The sequence below is a fragment of the Leguminivora glycinivorella genome, chromosome 13 (genome assembly GCF_023078275.1).
Source record: "Leguminivora glycinivorella isolate SPB_JAAS2020 chromosome 13, LegGlyc_1.1, whole genome shotgun sequence".
Taxonomy (NCBI): domain Eukaryota; kingdom Metazoa; phylum Arthropoda; class Insecta; order Lepidoptera; family Tortricidae; genus Leguminivora; species Leguminivora glycinivorella.
Genome location: NC_062983.1, coordinates 17,393,971 through 17,415,414, shown reverse-complemented (window position 1 = coordinate 17,415,414; position 21,444 = coordinate 17,393,971). Strand labels below are relative to the sequence as shown.

At 35.4% G+C, this 21,444-nt stretch overlaps 1 protein-coding gene across 1 annotated transcript in view; it reads right to left on the bottom strand.

The window, feature by feature from the left end:
• The window catches only part of LOC125232375 (hemicentin-1-like), a 265,437-nt gene that overhangs the window by 241,124 nt on the left and 2,869 nt on the right, over nucleotides 1-21,444 (bottom strand). The gene's annotated exons all lie outside the window — the stretch shown is intronic.

Here is a 21,444-nt window from a genome sequence, read left to right as displayed (position 1 = left end):
TTTAGTGTAGTTTCGTCTGCTTTTTTTGCACTGAAGATATACCTACCGAAGATTATAATATATGTGAGTACATAAATGGACAGTAGGGTCAGTGGTGGCAAGATGAGTTTTTGGTTCATTAGATCATATCATAATGCTAAAACTATTGTAATAAGGACCTGAATAAAATGCTTCTAAGGAAATATGATTAAAACCTCCAGTACCCAAGGCCGTAATTCAATCAGCGACCTCTGCTATCGCGGCATCTGCCTTAGCCATTCGATTTTCCCAAGTAACCATTCCTGAAATATAACAAACAGTAAGGGTTGACCTCCTAACCGAATCAACTCAGGTGATTCTGAGCTAAATGTATATTGTAGGTATCTACTAAAATTATGTCACAAAACTTTTTATCAAATCCCATATCATATAAATTAATAACGAATTCAAACCCCAACACAACCGTAAACATAATTTACCCACACGGCCGGTTACATCGGATATCCATGCGTAAACCATGCAACTTTGCAAATCGTCCGTCTAGGCGACCCTTAACAGGGGTCCCAAGGGCCGAAAAGGCAGTTCCTATCTGCCCAGACCCTCGGAGTTTTTCCCCTAAAGACTAATTAGAATAAAAGAGTGTTAAACTTAGTCTTAACTGATGGACCCAATTGGACAATGCTTTTGAAATATCTCAATTAGGGATTGCAAAGCAGTTTGGTTGGGAAACCGACTGGATCCGGCCGAACCGGATCCGGTTTTTGTGCAAATCAAAAATGAATAATGTCTAGATACATTGTCATTTTTCCCGTCGTATTATCTGAGCTGTCACTTGTTCATGTTTCTAGTTTGTAAACATAAAAATAAAATAAATATATATTATGTAACTTTTACTTATGAACTTTTTAACAACAAAATCCAATCCTTGAGTAAAGATCAATGTGAACACAGAATTTTAAATCTATATCATTTGTTATGTACTATCCCAATAAAAATAATCATCTTAAATGTACAAGTTTTTCATTCGTTAGTTGTTCTGTTTCACTCATATCTTCCATTCGCGGCCTTTACGTCGTCTTAACCCGTAACGATTAGGCATATTTTTTATTTTATCGGATCCGGTAGCTCTTTAAAAAGTGCCGGATCCGGCCAGATTACCGCATCCGCCGGACCGGATTGCAATCCCTAATCCCTCCCTTGGGGAATACCACAACAGAACTGTTGTGTGTATCGTTATACATTCTAAACGTCAAATTTATTTGCACAGATATGATGAATTGGCTTCCAGATTGGAATTGAAATTCGCAGTTATTTATTTTAGTTGAAATGTCTCGGATTGGTAAATTATTTATTTGGTAGGCTTTGTTTGGATTTTGTAAATCTTATATTTTATGTGGCGTTGATTGCTAAATAATTCAGATTTGCAATAAGCTCTGATGTTATTACGATTCACAATATTTTATTTTAGAAATTTTATCTTGGATTTCAGGTTGCCTTTCGATATACCTGCATATAATTTGATCACGAAAAAATAAAGTCACAGTAAGAATGGAACCTAATATTTTCATTTCATTTCAATACGTCTTTAGAAATAAGGTGAAATATTGTTCGTCATTTTTCTTGTAATGTAATTTTGACTACAAATCATGTATAGACTTTTATTATCCGAGAGAAAAATAGTAGTAATATTTTACAATAACATAATATGCAAAAAAATTTTTGTATAGGATTAGTTTACGTGTACCTATATTTACTACAAAAAACCGGCCAAGAGCGCGTCGGGCCACGCTCAGTGTAGGGTTCCGTAGTTTACCGTATTTTTCTCAAAAACTACTGAACCTATCAAGTTCAAAACCATTTTCCTAGAAAGTCTTTATAAAGTTCTACTTTTGTGATTTTTTTCATATTTTTAAACATGTGGTTCAAAAGTTAGAGGGGGACACTTTTTTCCTTTAGGAGCGATTATTTCCGAAAATATTTATATTATCAAAAAACGATTTTAGTAAATCTTTATTCATTTTTAAATACCTATCACACAACAATATATCACACGTTGGGGTTGGAATGAAAAAAAAAACAGTCCCCACTTTATATGTAGGGAGGGGTACCCTAACAAAACATTTTTTTCCACTTTTTATTTTACCACTTTGTCGGTGTGATTGATATACATATTGGTACCAAATTTTAGCTATCTAGTGCTAACGGTAACTGAGATTATCCGCGGACGGATGGACGGACAGACATGGCGAAATTATAAGGGTTCCTAGTTGACTACGGAACCTTAAAAAGTTGGTACAGAGATAATTTGAATTTTTTATTTTATTTCTGAAAAAAATAATAGTAGAAAATCTAAAATAATTGCATTGCACTACCTCATGATTGGTAATAAACTTTATCTAAACACTATTTCTATTCTAGCTACTATTATTAATTACGCACAGAAAAAGTCAAAAAGAAATTTAAAAACTATGTATTGTAATAAAAAAACGGAGCCAATGAAGTAGTAGAAAAATTAACTAAATAAAAAAGAAACGCTTTGTAAGTAGGAGCATTAGTATGCTCAAAATACAATATTATCAAAAAACGATCACAGTAAACCCTTATTCATTTTTAAATACCTATCCACAAAAAAATTAATTAGGCAGCTTTCTGGCCTAGGCCGTAAAGTAAATCCGTCAACTCATTGAACGGCCAGGGGATTATTTTTATTTCCCGCCCAAGATTTATTTTCCTTAGATTAGCATTCCTCTTATTTATGCTAATGTAATTTTAATGGCGCAGTCTTTTTCAGCTAATTTCATTTTCAAAAACCTCCAAGGATTTTATCCCTAATCGCGGCTTATTAAGATGTTTTAGATAAAGATTTGAGTTTAATAAATTATGAATTAACGTATTGTTTGGGTTAGATTTGGTTAATAGTTTAATTATGGAAATTGGATTGCGGGTTTGTGTGATTAAAAGTTATAATGGGTTTTTGATTCTTTTACGATTTGGTTTATTTTAGGGATTAAAATCCATTCTAAACCTTTGGTGACCAAAATTTTGGTGATTTCATGTGGTGAAATTTCAAGTACACTATATTTTTGACGACCGGTCTGGCTTAGCGCGTACTGACCCTGCCTGCTACGCCGCGGTCCCGGGTTCGAATCCCGGTAAGGGCATTCATTTGTGTGATGAGCACAGATATTTGTTTCTGAGTCACGAATGTTTTCTATGTCCATAAGTATTTGTATAACAACTGCTGCTGCAACTATAATGGTCAAAATATTGATTCTGTTACCAATACAAAGTTTCTAGGAGTGCAAATAGATGAAAACTTATCTTGGAAAGCCCATACAGAAGAGATGTGCAAAAAACTTAGTCAGTATGCCTATGCCTTACATATACTAGCCAAAAAAGTAAATCTACACGCAGTCTTAATAGCATATCACGGCTTTGTAGCTTCAAAGTTGCGGTATGGGATCATCTTTTGGGGTAATTCCACAAACAAAGAACTAGTTTTTAAGGCGCAAAAGAGATGTATTAGAGCTATGTGCGGTCTCAAAACAATTGACAGTTGCATACCATGTTTCAGAGACCTAAGAATTTTGACGATGCCCTCGCTTTTCATTTTTGAAGTGATTATGTTTGTCAAAAGCAATCCAAGTTTGTTTACAAAACATGTTGACGTTTCTCAGAGAAATCTAAGACAGAGGCATGTTCACAATATATGCCCTATTCCAGCAAAAACATCACTGTTGAGAAAGAGTGTGTATTGCTTAGCCAGCAAAATATAAAGCCCGCCTGATGTAAAGCGGTCACCGTAACCTATGGACGCCTGCAACTCTAACAGTGTCACATGCGCGTTGCCACCCCATTAGAAACTTGTACATTCCCTTTTGCTGTGTTAAGTACACAGCAAAAAGGAGTGTACAAGTTCCAAGGAGGGTTCCGGTTGCCGACGACTCAAAGGACAATAAACGGAACAAGTTAGTTCCGTAAGTCCTCCCGTCATCAGCACACCGCACCCTCGTTGAGCTCTGGCAACCTTACTCACCGACAGGAACACAACACTATGAGTAGGGTCTAGTGCTATTTGGCTGCGGTCTTCTGTAAGGCGGAGGTACTACCCCAGTTGGGCTCTGCTCTAGATTCGAACGAGACGATATCCGCTGTGCTGTGCCCTACCACACAAAGCGGAATATCATTCGCTATGCCCTACCTCCTCCTGATTATGAATGAGACGGCGGAAAGACTTGGACTTATTTTGTGGCGATTGCACAAAGTCATGACGAGTGGCTGAAAACAGGGGAGGCTTTTGCCCAGCATTCGAACATATTATCGGCTATTTAAAAAAAATATTTTGAAAGATTCATTATCTTCACTAAATTAAAATAAATAAATAAATATTGGGGGACACCTTACACAGATCAACTTAGCCCCAAACTAAGCAAAGCTTGTACTATGGGTGCTAAGCGACGATATACATACTTAAATAGATAAATACATACTTATATACATAGAAAACATCCATGACTCAGGAACAAATATCTGTGCTCATCACACAAATAAATGCCCTTACCGGGATTCAAACCTGGGACCGCGGCTCAGCAGGCAGGGTCACTACCGACTGAGCCAGACCGGTCGTCGAACTCACTGTCACTGAACCTATATTGCTCACAATACCCCCTGAATCAGTTTGTATTGTCATATTCATAGCACTCAATTATATGAGTTGTCAGGTACCGCGGAGAAATTGCGTCGCGTAGCATTAAAAACAACAACTGAGCCCACGAAAACATGCTTCAAACATGTTCATAATAGAAGCAAACTGTTACAAATGTTACATTACGTCTTCATTTCCAACGTAACAGCGTAAAAGAACAAAACACGAAATGTCCCGATTGTCGACACGGAACACAACACGAGTCACGAAGGCTGTTCGGGAAATTTGGAGTAAAAGAAATTGTAGGTCGAGTTACTGAAAGGTAAAGGTTACTTCGAAAAACTTAGAAAAGAAAAGGATTAAAAACAAAAAACAAGTAAAAAAATAGGGTAAGGTACAACGGGGCAAATCTCGACTGTGGGACAATTGTAACTGATCCATTTTTTCCATTATTACACTATTCAGTTGAATTCCATATGTATCCGCTGAACACGCGGAAATTCTAATTAATAATAATGCAAAATATGGGAAATAATGGATCAGTTGCATTTGCCCCCCAGTCAAAATTTCCCCGCTGTTCCTTATGTAAAATATTGCACAAAATGAGTAATGCTATTTACTTTCTTTGTAATTGTAAAATTTTTAATATAAAACGCATAAAAATGAAGCAAAAAATTTCTTTGACATTTTTTTTATTAGTTCTACAATTTTGTGTCCATAAGTACTTCAACCATTTTCAAAATGGAAGCAAACTGTTCTAAATGTTAGAGGAGTATCTCAAAGGAACAAAACGCGAATTGTCCCGTCGATTGTCGACACGGAACACAACACAAGTCAACAGTCACGAAGGATGTTCGGGAAATTCGGATTGAAAGAAATTGTAGGTCGGAGCAGCTTTCCAGTTTGGCTTGTTTTTTATTAGTTGCGGATATAAAAGTGGTTGTAGGTAGGTGAATGATTAGTTGATTACGTTTAGATGCGGGTTCAAGTCCCGCCGGAAGCATACCTACATTTTTAATTTTTTTCCTTTAATTTAAAAATTAAACATTTTAAAAATGTGTGTAGGTATGAGTGTAAAATGTATGACACCCTATGTTTTGTTTAATAAGTTTCATCCTCTTTTATTAATGTTAATACACACAATTGCAATATGTATTTCACAAATCAAATAAAAATACAGCGCAGTGTATAAAATACAAATGTGGCCATCTGGGGCTCATTTCTCAAAACTGAAAATTACAAGTTATAAGCGGAAGTCTTTCTAACTTATCATCAGAGATCGGACGGATTTGCGACATTCTTAGTGACTTACGTCATTTTAATGACTTTTAGTATGAAATGACGCACAAAAATCCGATCTCTGCTTATCATATTAGGCATTGACTACCACCACCAGATGAATAAAGGACCCTATCGGATACGGACACAAACTAGCGGCGGTGCCCCGTAAGTTAGCAAAGACGGCTAAAACTATACATGTCATGGTCCCGCTGTGTATAACAACTTACCATCGGTAATAGCAGATGCACCAACTATGACAATTTTCAAAAACAAACTCAAAAAAAATAAATAAAAAAAAAAACTTGGCTTGTTGAGCAGTCGTTCTATAGCCTCGATGAATTCCTGACTAAGAAATATTAATTATATATAAGCCAATTGTAATAACAATTATTTGTATAGTAGATACGTAAAATAACCTGTAATTATATATTATCAATAAATTATGAGTATGAGTATGAGTATCAAGATAGAACGTCTAAAGTACAAACACTAAAGAGCAACCACAGGCAACACAAGTCAACAGAGTCACTAATGCTGTACAAGTGTACAGTATCGGTAAATCGGATTGAAGAAATTGTATGCGGGCTCTGTGGCTTGTCGGCGCTCACTTGTTTTCTGCCGATACTTGTAGACAATCTTGTTTCGTCTTTGTCTTTTATAGTAGTAAGTAAATCGCTGTTATTGTAAGCTTTTCAAATAGGTATCTTATTTTTTTTTAAATAACACATTACAATCTGTTAAAATCATTATTACAGTTTTGTTCATAAGGGCTCATCCATTAATTACGTCACATCAATTTCATAATTTTTTTACCCCTCCCTCTCCCCTTGTGACACGTTGTCACACAAAACAAACATTCCCCCCAAGTGTGACGTCACTTTCAGATTCTTAGTTTAGGAAGGTAAAAATCACAAAAACACTTTGAAATTCTCTTAATAACCGCCACATTTCACTATCTGTAATAGGTATTGAGATTGAGATTCACGGACGTGAATTGCGTACCAATTTACGTCATGTTTAAGTAATTTGGGCTGTTCAATATCCAGATTGGTATTTGATGGTGAAAAGTACAAGGTAAACATTGAAATCGAACACAAAAAATTGAAATTGAATTTTATTTAACTTAGATTTTGCAAATTTTTTGTATGTGACTCACAAACATGGACCTCTGCCCCCCTCCCCCTGTCACAACATGTCACATTTTGTGGACCCCTCCCCCCGTCTAGGTGTGATGTAATTAATGGATGAGCCCTAAAAATTTACGCTATACTCGTATGTATGCACCTACCTATATGTCTAGTTTTGTAAATTAAAAGTGCAAGTATCACAATGGGCTTTACATCGGCTTTAATATAGTCTTTAATATAGGCTTAAGGCCCATTTAGACGGTACGAGAACTCGCATACGAGTTTTATTACATTGCGGTATTTGAAGGCTGTGCAAAATTATATGTACCCTCAACAGCCCGTAATGTATCTAAAATCGCATGCGAGTTCGCACGCCGTCTAAATCAGGCCTTAATATAGTAATTTTGTAAAGTCAAAGATTTTCAGTGAAATATTTATGAAAAGCTAACTTTTGTTACTTTTTAATCTTGCATTTTTGTTTCAGTCAATTCTTAAGAACAACATCATAAATTACATATCTGAGACATTGTAAAGTCTTATGAATATTTATGACCAATATTTAATATAAGACTAAATATTATGTATTTATTTCTACTGACATTTTTTCCCCTATTTAATTTCAACATTAATAAACAAAGTGAATCTTTTTTGCCGACCGGACCACAGGCAACCTAAATCAACATGGGTCCCGCGCCGGCCGCATATTTTTACAATAATAACAAAAAAAAACTCAAAACTTGGCTTGTTGAGCAGTCGTTCTATAGCCTCGATGAATTCCTGACTAGGAAATATTAATTATATATAAGCCAATTGTAATAACAATTTTTTGTATAGTAGATACGTAAAATGACCTGTAATTATATATTATCAATAAATTATGAGTATGAAGAGTATGCGTATCAAGATAGAACATCACGAACAGCTACAAAGTAGAACGTTTAAAGGACAAACACTAAAGAGCAACCACAGGCAACACAGTCAACAGAGTCACTAAGGCTGTACAAGTGTACAGTATCGGTAAATCGGATTGAAGAAATTGTATGCGGGCTCTGTGGCTTGTCGGCGCTCAGTTGTTTTCTACCGATACTTGTAGACAATCTTGTTTAGTATTTGTCTTTTATAGTAGTAAATAAATCGCTGTTATTGTAAGCTGTTCAAATAGGTATCTTTTTTTTAAAATACCACATAATAATCTGTTAAAATCATTATTACAGTTTTGTTCATAAGGGCTCATCCATTAATTACGTCACATCAATTTCATAATTTTTTGACCCCTTCCTCTCCTCTCGTCACACGTTGTCACACTAAACTACACCATCCCTCCTAGTGTGACGTCACATTAATATTCTTAGTTTAGGAAGGTAAAAATCACAAAAACACTTTGAAATTGTCTTAATAACTGCCACATTTCACTATCTGTAATACATACTTAGGTATTGAGATTGAGATTCACGGACGTGAATTGCGTACCAATTTACGTCATTTTTAAGTAATTTGGGCTGTTCAATGTCCAGATTGGTGTTTGTTGGTGAAAAGTACACGGTCAACATTGAAATCGAACACAAACAATTGAAATTGAATTTTATTTAACTTAGATTTTACAAACTTTTTGTATGTGCCTCACAAACATGGACCTCCCCCCCTAATTAATGGATGAGCCCTAAAAATTTACGCTATACTCGTATGTTTGCACCTATCTAGTATCTACCTGTATGCCTAGTTTTGTAAATTAAAAGTGCAAGTATCATAATGGGCTTTACGTCGGCTTTAATGTACACATATTTAAAGTCACATACAAGAATGAATGTATAGTCAAAGATTTCCTTTCCAGTGGAATATTTATGAAAACCTAGCTGTTGTGACTTTTTAATATTGCATTTTTGATTCATTCAATTCTTAAGAACAACATCATAAATAACCTAACTGAGACAATATAAAGTCTTATGAATATGACCAATATTGAACATAAGACTAAATATTATGTATTTGTTTACACTTACATTTTTCCCCTATATAATTTCAACATTAATAAACAAAGTGAATCTTTTTTGCCGACCGGACCACAGGCAACCTAAATCAACATGGATCCCGCGCCGGCCGCATATTTTTATAATGGTAACAAGATTTTTTCTTTAATAGTACTATAGAGGCTGGGAAACGAATGATTGTAGGCCAAGGCGATGAAGATAAGGTCGCGGCCGGCATCAATGTGCCTTATCGAGATTTATTATGTTCTAAGAACAAATTAAATTACTTTCATAGAAAATATTTTAATTTGTATTTATTTAAGTAGTAACACTACTATTAGGTATGTTATAAACATCCTTCAGCCTTCGGGAATGTCATATACTTGGAAATGTCGACCCTTGCCTTCGTGCACCGATGGCCGAGTGGTTTTCAGGCATTCGCCCGTAAGCGGAGTACGCTGGTTCGATTCCAGCTCGGAACACTGTAGGCCATGGTCACTTTTTCTTTGTATATGACATTTATTTAATGTTTATTTATTATGTTTTATTTTTTAACCCCCGACGCAAAAACAAAGGGGTGTTATAAGTTTGACGTGTCTGTCTGTGTGTATGTCTGTCTGTCTGTTTGTCTGTCTGTTTGTGTGTGTGTCTGTCTGTGGCATCGTAGCGCTCGAACGGATGAGCCGATTTTGATTTAGTTTTTTTTTTTATCTGAAAGCTGAGTTAGTCGGGAGTGTTCTTAGCCATGTTTCATGGAAATCGGTCCATTAGGTCGCGGTCGGGGGTTTTTTCAAAATTTAAATTTTGTGGTTAGGATATCAATCTGGCAATAAATACAGTTATTGAGAAATCCGGCCAACAACAAGGAAATCAATGAAAATGTTCCTCGTTACGGACGAAACATGTCGTACGTTTTTCGACTATTTACACGTGAGTGACCCGATATATAATAATATGTTTAATGTGGTTTGACAACCGGTCTGGCCTAGCGCGTAGTGACCCTGCCTGCTACGCCGTGGTCCCGGTTTGGATCCCGGTAAAGGCTTTTTTTGTGTTGAGCACAGATATTTGTTCCTTAGTCATGGATGTTTTCTATGTATATAATTATTTGTACCTATATTATTTATATCGTTGTCCGGGTACCCAGAAGACAAGCCTTCTTGAGCTTACCGTGGGGCTTAGTCAATCTGTGTAAGAATGTCCGGGCATTTTATTGGGCATTTTATTAAATAAATAAAATAATATTTATTTTATTTATTTAATAAAATGCCCAGACATTGTTCCGATTGGCGAATAGATAGCGTTAAATATTATAATTTCGGCTAGACCGTGAAAGTATCGAAAGAAATAAGTGAAATAACACTAAAATGCGTATACGCAGCTACGCCGTAGCATCGTGCTACAGAATGCGTAGCACTGATCAGCATTTTGCTACCTATACAATGTACGGCGCGTAGCCAGTACCAGTGCGGGCTACGCTCTACGAATGTAGCCAATAACATAGTGCAAAGAGAGAAAACGATATCGGATCACTAGTGCTGTATGTAGGTTATGATGTGTTAACAACACACGGCCTGATACGAACAATATACTTCAAAAATTTGCTGTAAATACGATATGGGTCGGATATAATGATCAGTCAAAAGTAACAGTGTAAATAATGTTACTTTTGATACACAATGTTTATATAAATAGTAGGAAAAAAAACATCGCAAGTAGAAAAAATATACAATATCACGGTATAACAAATTATAAATTTCGCTGAATTGTATAAGAATGTTTGCTAAAGAAGCCAGAAAAGGCAACTCTGTTTAATAAACCTTACACCTTCTTAAAAAAACTTTTAATTTCCATCATAATAGTAAATATTTGGGAAGTCTTACAGCTGCTTTCTTGTGTTATTACCAAACCAAACAAATTAAAATAAGTGTTTCAAATAATTCCTTAGACATTATTACACTTGTGAATAAGAATCTTTTATTGAATTCCTTGAATAGACGATGGCATTTAAAGCCAGGCTTTTTATTAATGTTAATTTGATATTAATATTTGAGTTTAATATTGTCTCCGGTTACCGTAATAGTTACCTTTCGGTCGCGTACGCAACCGGAGTTTCGTGACCAGTTGCGATCGAAGATTTACTCATGAAATAAAACTATGGAAACGGATTATATCGCGTATAATGAATTTGCAATTCATCCCGACGTTTCAAAAACTTTACAGCTTTATTGCGCTTTATTTATGATTCGTTAATATTTCTTGTATGTGGGTAGTTTTTGCACATTATAATTTTTCCTCAGTCACCCGTTGACCACAAACGCTGTAAAGTATTCGAAACGTCGGGATGAATTGTAAATTCATTATACGCCATATAATCCGTTTCCATAGTTTTATTTAGTGATATGAGTTTGTTATATTTACAATATTGAAGTTTACGTTTAATTAAATAATAATAATTGCTTACAATAAAATAGTACTTGCGTTCTTACATACATACATATACACCAGTATTCCCATAACAGGAAACAACATTAAAATGCACAGTCAACCAATCGGAACCCTAGGCTTTTCTACAGTAACCATGTCACAGTGACGAGCAATAAGAGATTTAATTTTCTTACAACTGATTTATAACGTCACTAAGATATAGTTCTACAGTGGTAACAATATGCGAGACGACTAAAAATAATTTTTAAGAAAAAAAAAAACCTTCCTTTGGGGTTCTGGTCATAAACACTTTCAAATGTTGGATTATGTCATCAATTCGTCTGTATATTTTTTAATGTTTGTTATTCGATATCTCCGTCATTTTCGAACCAATTTTGAAATTTGGATGATTCTGAAGTACTTACAGATGAGAATGATTATCAGAACGGAACTCTAACCAGGGGCGGCTCACTCTTCATCAGCAGTTCCACTGCACTGAATGTCACTGTTCTGGACGTAAGTGCATGCTGTTCTTATAAAAATACCACAGTCACTATAAGTGTGCCGTTCAGATTTGAGGAGTTTCGTTCTGACCATCATTAGCAGTTCCACTGCACCAAATGTCAACGTAAGTGCATGCTGTTCTTATAAAAATACCAAAGTCACTATAAGTGTGCCGTTCAGATTTGAGGAGTTCCATTCTGACCATCATCAGGAGTTCCACTGCACCAAATGTCACTGTTCCGTACGTAAATGCATGCTGTTCCTTTAAAAACACAAAAATCACCACATGTATGCCTTTCAGATTTGAGGAGTTCCCTCGATTTCTCCAGGATCCCACCACCAGAACTGGGTTCTGAGAAAAATGGGACCAATCTGTATGCATATACATTCAATAAAAAAAAAATTCAAAATCGGTCCAGTAACGACGGAGATATCGAGGAACAAACATTAAAAAAAAATACAGATGAATTGAGAACCCCTTCCTTTGAGATTTGGAAGGCGGTTAAAAACTAATTAGTCCGTCAGTAAGATTATCAAAGACTTGTTGTAGACACGTATTTTTTCTTTTTTCTCGTAAACGAAAAATGCTGACGGTACAGTGCGTTGAAGTTTCGCGTGACGTCACGCCTAATAGGTACAATTTTTACTTAGAAGTGACGTCACAAGCCCCCACTCCGGAACCTTGATGCTCTATATCTTTGTATTTTTTCATTAATTAGAAAAAGCGAAAAATAGGTGTTGAGTATTTTTGGACGATCTAACTGACGGACTAAACAGAATGCCATTTTTTTATATAGTCGTCATCCCTATTGGTTGACTGTAGCTACTTATTTGTTACGTCACGCTTTTGGTAAATTCGAAGACAATATCAAGCAGAACTAAACATGCGTTTATCTTTAACGCATATAGGTACATACTATAACTTTTTGATATTTATTTTTTGCCGGAAAATGTAAGTAATTTTTGCTTCTGGAAAGAAATTGTTTGGAAGCGCTGTTAATTATAAACAATTTATGTTATTTTCTGCGACGTTTAAATTTAATTGAATTTATAAATTTATCATTCAAGGCAACAAATGGTCCACAATGTTTGGTACTTATAAATTATTGAATAACAGCTAAATATGTAGTAGTTAGTATAGTATTATATAAGCTATCGAGCAACGTATTATAAATCGTCAAAAACTGATGGCAGAGGCTATGTTATGAATGGTATTTATATATAGTAGAATATAGCCCCTTTTCGCTGTCTTAAGTGGTGGATAATGGCTCGTTTCCTGGTTTTGACTTTCATTAATTATCTTTATTTAGGGCGTGTTCTGAACGTCGCTAGCTACATTTTCAGAAGAATTCTAATGGGTAGAAAGATTTTAACATTTTTAGGATAAAAATAAGTATAAATAATTATTGTAACCAAAAATAATAAATATAGTAATGGAAATTAAGAATAAAAGGCTTGATCAAAATAAAAATAACTACATATATTCGAGAAGTATAAAATTTAAATACGATTACTTTCTCATCGAAAATTATCTACATAATTTGTGTTGTACAACATAACATATTTTATACACAAATACCTACATAATAATACCTAAGTTAATTATTATCAGTCACCACGGAAATATATGCTCTTACCGGGATTCTAAAGTAAAATTCATAATCCTACGGACTAAATTGACAAATGACTGACAGGTAAAATGATACCAGGAACAGCAAAATTAAAATAGGGAAGGGTATATGTCGATAACAATATATCGACAAGTTGTAAAGTACATACAACAGACAAGTTTAAATCAAGAATAAGTATATTAGTTTCAAATAAGAGGTACACATTTAGGTTTGTTCTATGTATCTTCGAGGTAGTGGATGGATGCCACGCATTTTTACCCACTAGTTTTAAAACATAAAAAGGTTTCCGAGCCTGTAGGTAAAAAGTAAAATACCATGTCCGACGATAATCAATTATCTGTCACGCTATGGCAAGTATGTCATAAATATCTATATAATTTTCGAATAATATTATTGCTGCTTCGAAATAAAAAAAATATCTCTAATTAGCGGTCTACAGACCTTTTGATCTGTCGAAATCACAGAAAAAGTTGGTATATTGATTAGCCGATCAAATTGCCAATTTCATTGTCCCGTCTGGGTACACCTTAAATCTACGATGTAATCATAATTTAAATACCGATAAGAACGACACTGGCCAAACTGTGGCAACATTCGTTCACACTTACTTGTCAATTTGGTCCGTAGGTTTATGGATTTTACTTTAACCCAGAACCATCGGCTTATCAAGCAGGGTCACTACTTGGGCCGCTTTTTTGAAAGTTGTCCATCCCACTTTTTATTTGGGTTTGGAAAATTTTATGTGGTTTCAATCAGAATCGCGAGCTCTTTCAATCCTAATAAAAGACAAGTGTCCCAAGGTTTTCTCCCATTCCGTTACCATTTTTTCATACATTTTGTATGGCGGTAACGGAATGGAACGTTTGAAAAACGTCGTCACATTCAACAACTACTGTTCATGGTTTTTACATATTTACTTCATGCCTGGGATAAAATATATTTTTTTTAAATACCCACCCGCACAAGCAAGTTCCTTATTAGTAAGCTCCATACAAGTTAACTTGAAACTTAACAAGGTACACGGCAGTGCATCGCCAAGTTGGAAACAGCCGTGGGTACCAGACACTTAGCATGTTTAAGTTTGTCATAGTTGTTAGTCAAATCATGCTAAGCAAAACTAAACTAAGCTCTTGTGAACTGAAATGGCCGAGGATAAACTTGGTGAAGTATAATTTAGTTGGATTTATGTGTCAAAATTAGTCTTGGACAGTGAATCCTGTTTATTGGCTATTCCTTTGTTATTATTGAGGATGCAAATTTGAGTAAGTATGTTCTTCAAATTATTAATGTGCTATTCCTTCTAAAGTATCAACTTGATTAAAAACTGGCAATTTGACACCATTACCGGTCTACCGGCCATTGCCAGTTCCATTACCATTACCGGACGACCGGTCTGGCTCAGTCGGTAGTGACCCTGCCTGCTGAGCCGCGGTCCTGGGTTCGAATCCCGGTAAGGGCATGTATTTGTGTGATGAGCACAGATATTTGTTCCTGAGTTATGGATGTTTTTTATGTATATAAGTATGTATTTATCTATTTAAGTATGTATATCGTCGTCTAGCACCCATAGTACAAGCTTTGGTGTACCCTTGTTTCGTCGACAAACTTTTCATCGAATATCATTTCATCGACAACAAATCATCGAAAGTTTAGTTCGAGTAAAATTGTTTCGAGTAATTTTGTTTCAACTACTATTTATTTGAAATTTTCTTAGTTATTATAAATACTATTCAACGAATATTGTTTCATCGCTGATTCGTTTCAAAGTACTTCAAATAGCAGAACTACAAAACATCGCAATTCATTTATTCGACGTATTATTACAATACTTTCTCATTTGTCGTACTACACGTTAAAAGATGTTTCTATTCTAGGAAACTTCAAATTGTCGATTTTATCGTGGCACATCACATATTTACGTCCATAATTAAACTATGACCATTGGCTTAAATCCTAGAGTAGGTTTAGGTTAGGTTATAATTGTGACCACACACAAAAACGACCAGCTTACAGAGTAGGTTTAGGTTAGGTTAGAACTGTGATCACACAGAAACAAACGGCTTACCGAGTAGGTTTAGGTTAGGTTAGAACTGCGACCTACACTACAACCAATGGCTTTTAAATTAGGTTTAGGTTAGGTTAGAACTGTGACCACACACAAAAACGACCAGCTTACAGAGTAGGTTTAGGTTAGGTTAGAACTGCGACCTACACTACAACCAATGGCTTTTAAATTAGGTTTAGGTTAGGTTAGAACTGTGACCACACACAAAAACGACCAGCTTACCGAGTAGGTTTGGGTTAGGTTAGAACTGTGATCAAACAGTTTACAAATTGTATAATTTTAGAAAGAAACATAATTGAAATAATATTATGCGTAATGAATTGTATTTAATGTAAAACAAAATGAAATGAAAAAACACGAAATGAAATATCACGATATAAAGTATACTCGGAATAAGTTATCTACGAAATAAAAGTCTACGGTTTGATTTTACTTGTGTCGATTGTTCTATGATATGAACTGTCGATGAAATGAAATTATTTGAAACGTTGTCTTTGAAATAATATTCGAACAAGTGTCTGTCGGCGATTCAAGGGTAAACCACAAGCTTTGCTTAGTTTGCGGTTAAGATGATCTGTGTAAGGTGTCCCCCAATGTTTATTTATTTATTTATTTATTGAATTTATTTAGTCGGTTCTTCCTATCCCTTTACTTCGTACTTAGGAGTACCTATAGATCTATTATTTTGCATAAGGTTTCAACTTTACCCTTCACTAGTATTTACGGTTGCTAGCATTTTTTGGCAGGCGCATACGAAAGGTTAAGGACTTAACATTACATTCTACCGTCCTGGCCTCATATGAATTAAACTATAATTGAAATAAAAATATGATTATTTTTAGATTATATCGAGGGTTTACTGTTGAAACCTGATAAATCGAGATAATTTGTCCTTCAAATAACAAAATTGTGAAAATTGCACATAGTTCGAATTTCAAATACCAGTTTGCTTAACTTATCATGTTTCACCAGTAAACCCTCAATATTACATTTATACGTTTTCATACTATTGGTACTTACGCGTTTAAATCGTTTTATATGATAGATAGTAACTAATTACAACTAGATAAGTAAATTCAGCTTGTGTAATTACAGAAAAGGATTAAATTGACAGGTTCTTATAAGACAATTCAACACATGAAAATAATGTACCTATTGAAAATATTTTATTTTACGATTGTATGGGGCTGTAAATCCTTTTGAACTTCAAAGTTTTTATGGATGGGTGATTACTGATTAGGTACCAATTAAAATATCAACAATTATAAACGAAACTGCCAACTTATAAGTATACGAACATTTAGTGTTTTTGTTTTTTGATTTATTTACTCAGTGATGCAACGGTCATAAACCCTGAGATGAGGAAGACAACGGAATTATCAATGAATTCATCAACAGTACTTAATCATATAAGACAGACTTTAAAATTTACTAGCAAGCTAGTACATTAAGAGGTCATAAATTTAACCACCGCCAACGCTAGGCAAACGTATGAACATTGGCAAATATTGAAATATGGCTTTGGCGGTGTAATTAGCCCATATTCAGTTTGCATAGGACCCATTAACCTATTAGAACAAGTTCAACCATTAATAGGAGCGCAGCTTGTTTTGCCAACAACCGTGTACCATTTGGATTTATATTGATCAGAGTAAAGACCGTAATCACCTTTTTTATAATAACATAAAATTTTAAGAAGCGCTGGTGGCCTAGCGATAACGAGCGTGCAACTTACGATCGTGAGACCTCCGTCTCAGGTTCGAACCCCGGCTCGTACCAATTAGTTTTTCAAAACTTATGTGCGAAATATTTGCCAGTCACTTTTCGGTGAAGGAAAACAAGTGGACTAATTCCAACGGAATAATTGGAAGGTCATAATGGCAGTCGCTTTCGTAAAACTAGTGTCGCCAAATCATGGGATTAGTTGTCAAAGCAGACCCCAGGGTCCCATGAGCCGTGGCAAATGCCGGGAAGACGCAAGGAGGATGATGATGATAAAATTATAAAAGAATTAAAGAAAATAAAGTAAGTAGACTACTTACCAACTTAAAATTAACTTTAAGTATGCCTAATCTAATCAATTTACCATTTCATTTATTTTCGAACTCTATAGATTTTTTGACGCAGATGCGTTCAACGCTAACACGGGCAAAGGACTAAAACACCGTGTTAGATAAATATAATAATGTATGAAAAAACGTACTTACCTCAGAAACATTTAAAAAAAATGCTTGTTTACATGTAAATAAATATGTTGCATTCTGGGGACACTTTGTCAAATGGTGGTACTGATTATGACTATATTCAATAATCTTATTAAGTGGTTAAATAATCTCAATCAAACAGTCATTAGTAAGGTTCTAAAAGTTTCAATTTTGTATCGAGAAATCACTTTGAAATTTAACTTTGACCGTATTATGGTGTTAATAATCCAATGTTTTTAAATATTATTTTATTAGTTTGTTTTTATGTGTTTAGGGTTGGCTAGGGTTGTAAACCTTGAAATGTAGATGTCGCTGGTGATGCATGACTACGTCACGGTGACGTAGTCGGGCATCACAGTCGCAATGGTTAAATTCGCAGTCATGTACGGATGGTCGGCTGGCGCAATTGGTAACGCATTGGACCGGCAATCCAAGGATGTGGGCTCTAGTCCCACGTTGGCCAGAGTCAATCACTGTTGATTTTTTCATTGCGATTTATGTCTGCATTTATAATTTGCGACATATTATGGTCATCTATATCCATCCTCTTTGTCACGGATAACTGAAGATAGTGGAAGGACAACAAAGTATACTCTTAAATTGAGAAATTATAAATTTAAAAAACCCCCGACACAAAAAAAAGGTGAATTAAATTAAAAATTAAATAAAAAAAGGGTGAAAAAAACTAAAAGTGCGAGCTTTCAAAAAGTAATAAAATAACTAAATAAGTAGCTCTAGGAATACCTACCTTCCTTCTTACGAAATACCTACCTTCTTCTTCTTAGGAATATCTACCTACCTTCTACCTTCTTACGAAATACGTAAGATTAAAACCTAACTACGAAATTCTTGAACGTAAAAATTTTGGTACTTAAACATAAAATTACTTGAATTCTTAAACACAAGAAATATGACAAAATAAATTATTAATTATTATTCTCTTTATTGATTTCCATTATTAATTAATGGTAAAGTGTTGTCGCGTCGGGGGACCGCTCTCAATATTAGCGTAAGGGCAGACGTCGTTGACGGTTGTGTTTCCGATGCAGTCTTTAGAGTCTTATTTTAAGATTGGGTGTTGAAATTTTTGCTCAGCACTTATCTAGTTTGTTTGGTTGTAAACATATATACGTTACTTGTAATTCTAATACTTCCTTTGACATTTTGGTTGTACAGTTACATTGTTCATGTTCAGGTAGTTAGTTTAATGTATGTACCTAGTGAATTTTTTGTTAAACATTTATTAAGTTAGTTTAGCTGTGTAAATATTTAGTTTTTAAGTTTCAAGTTAGACAGGCAAAGAGCGGTCCCCCGACGCGACAACACTTTACCATTAATTAATAATGGAAATCAATAAAGAGAATAATAATTAATAATTTATTTTGTCATATTTCTTGTGTTTAAGAATTCAAGTAATTTTATGTTTAAGTACCAAAATTTTTACGTTCAAGAATTTCGTAGTTAGGTTTTAATCTTACGTATTTCGTAAGAAGGTAGAAGGTAGGTAGATATTCCTAAGAAGAAGAAGGTAGGTATTTCGTAAGAAGGAAGGTAGGTATTCCTAGAGCTACTTATTTAGTTATTTTATTACTTTTTGAAAGCTCGCACTTTTAGTTTTTTTCACCCTTTTTTTATTTAATTTTTAATTTAATTCACCTTTTTTTTTGTGTCGGGGGTTTTTTTAAATTTATAATTTAAGGTTTTTATTTCTTTCTTTTTGTAGGGGGCTCTTTCTTTTGTCATATTTCTTGTGTTTTGGAATTCAAGTACCGAATTGTATGTTAAGTACCTACTTACCTACATTTTTTACGTTCAAGATGTTCTAGAGGTAAGTGCATGCTGTTTTTATAAAAATACTAAAGTCACTATAAGCGTGCCGTTCAGATCTGAGGAGTTCCGTTCTGACCAACATCAGGAGTTCCACTGCACCAAATGTCACTGTTCTGGACGTAAGTGCATGCTGTTCTTATAAAAATACCAAAGTCACTATAAGCGTGCCGTTCAAATTTGAGGAGTTCCGTTCTGACCATCATCAGAAGTTCCAGTGCACCAAATGTCACTGTTCTGGACGTAAGGGCATGCTGATCTTATAAAAATACCAAAGTCACTATAAGCGTGCCGTTCAGATTTGAGGAGTTCCGTTCTGACCATCATCAGCAGTTCCACTGCACCAAATGTCACTGTTCCGTAAGTAAATAAATGCATGCCATTCCTTTAAAAACACAAAAATCACCATATGTATGCCTTTCAGATTTGAGGAGTTCTCTCGATTTCTCCAGGATCCCATCATCAGAACTGGGTTCTGAGAAAAATGGGACCAATCTGTATTCATATACTATCAAAAAAAAAATTCAAAATCGGTCCAGTAGCGACGGAGATATCGAGGAACAAACATAAAAAATAAAATACAGACGAATTGAGAACCCCTTCCTTTGAGATTTGAGGCGGCGGTTAAAAATCAGCACCGATAGCATGGTCGCGCCAGGCCATCCTTTTCGCACTTACTAATAATAGTACGAATATCACAGAATATAATAGTACAAATACTGAAGGCTCACTCCTTTGATGTTCATAAAATGCCGCCATTCTAAATTCTTACCTACATTAACAAACAGACCGCACGCGAGCAGCCGACATAGAATTCTATTGCGCCGCGTGAAGGTCGTCACCAGTGAACGGGCCGCGAAACTCGCGGCCGCCGCCATATACATGTAGCGCGGCGATAGAATCGCAGAATGAGCCGCCCCTTTAGGCCTAGCACATGATTGCCGCGAGAGTATGTCGCCGCGAGATAGATGAGATGACACGTCTTTGTCGTAATTGTATTAATGACATAAGAACCGGTAGTCTATCTCGCGGTGACATACTCTCGCGGCAATCATGTGCTAACCCTGCTGGTTTTATCATTTATCGCGCGATCAGGCTTGCCTCTGTAATCCATAATAAATAAATATTTTTTTTTGTGGCGGCGACCATCTTGGACCAGCGGCCATCACCTACAGCTACATATACATACAATCACGCCTGTGTCCCATGAAGGGGTAGGCAGAGCACATGAAACTACTCAGGTTTCAGTGCCACTATTGGCAAATAAGGGGTTGAAAGAAAACGAAACTGTGACATTGCAGTGACAGGTTGCCAGCCTCTCGCCTACGCCACAATTTAACCCACATCCCACAGTCGCCTTCTCCCACGGGAAGAAAGGCCCTCACCTACAGCTAATATAAATAAAAAAACACTCGACTAATTCACCTTTTATAAACAAAAAAATAAATCAAAATCGGTAGATCCGTTCAGGAGCTACGACACGATGCGATGCCACAGACAGACACACATACACACACACACACACACACACACACACACACACACACACACACACACAGAGACAGATAGACACGTCAAACTTATAACACCTCATCGTTTTACGTCGAAACACAACTTTCTACGATAATTGGTCAAGTGCGAGTCGGATTTCGACTCTTCCATACAATTTAGTCATGAGCGCCTGATGGAATGTGATAGCAATGAGTTCACAAACAAATAGTAGAAGTTTAGTACATTTCGTACTTTCAAGACGTTATATCTCGGAAACGATAAGAGATAGACCAAAA